Raw genomic sequence first — 1,088 nt, 5'->3', positions numbered from 1 at the left:
TTTCCTGCTATTGATTTTTTTGCTCAGTGGTGTCTTGCTTAGAGAGAATCCCGACTCAGTGGAGACCAGGTCCGTTGTCGGTCTGATTTCCCGCTCAACGGGCTGAACCGTCCCATTTGGGCAAATCTCACTGGGGCAACAGAACCGCTGTTATCGAACTTTCTCTCCTCCATCATTCTCCTCTGATGTATTAGAGTTGTTGGTGATGAAGAAACTGATTTTTCCAATATAGGAACCTAAGCTGCTGGTCCCTAACACAGAAGGAGCGGGAAGGAGCAGAGTGAAATTACAACCCACAGGCAGTTTGCATCTGAGCTCACCAGCAGTAAGCACATGCCGTGTTATGCATAATAAAATCACAGCCTCGTAACTCTCTCGCTCTCAGGAGCGCAGAACCGTTTGCCAACATGATCATATCAGTCTTTTCAATATTTATGTAAGGCAGGCGGGAGGCTCTGATGCCTCTCCTCTCTGTGGACTCCTCCAGCCCCTATATAGAGGGAGGGGGTATGGGTTTCTGAAGAGCCCTCCTGCCTCAGCAGCACTTGGGCTAAACCTTGCCCAGTTCATTCTTCATGCTGCCTTTATATAAAAATACACAATGTGTGTGTGGGGGGGGAATAATTAGGTCACATTATAATGCCTTGCTTTACCCATCCAGAAAGAGGAAACAAAATGTTTCCCAGGGATGCATCTCAGAGGGACTGAATACGTTAAAGACACTGAGTGCATCTCGGCCATCTGCTTCTGTATTTAGGTCTCCTTTGCACTCAGGCTACCCCAGCGTCGATGCCTGCTGTGTGCTGGGCAGCATCCTACTGGTGACATTCAATCCATCACTGGCCTCCAAAATCAGGGGCCACCGCAGCCCGACAGCAGGGACCCCCACAGATCAACAGCAAAGAAATGCCTGTTTTCCATCAAGTTCGAGCCAGAGTCTAGTGATTCTGAAAAATTTTAACTCCTCTTTTTCTTTATTTCTCACTTCCTCCGCTCCTTTCTTATCCAAGGTGCCCTTTCTTCCAGGCTTTTCTTATTTTAATTGACCTTCAAGTTCTGCTGGATTTTCTCTTCTTCATGCTTTCTCT

Source organism: Delphinus delphis, chromosome 18 (genome assembly GCF_949987515.2).
Source record: "Delphinus delphis chromosome 18, mDelDel1.2, whole genome shotgun sequence".
Taxonomy (NCBI): domain Eukaryota; kingdom Metazoa; phylum Chordata; class Mammalia; order Artiodactyla; family Delphinidae; genus Delphinus; species Delphinus delphis.
The sequence above is the reverse complement of the archived record's forward strand: the minus strand, read 5'-3'. Positions refer to the sequence as shown.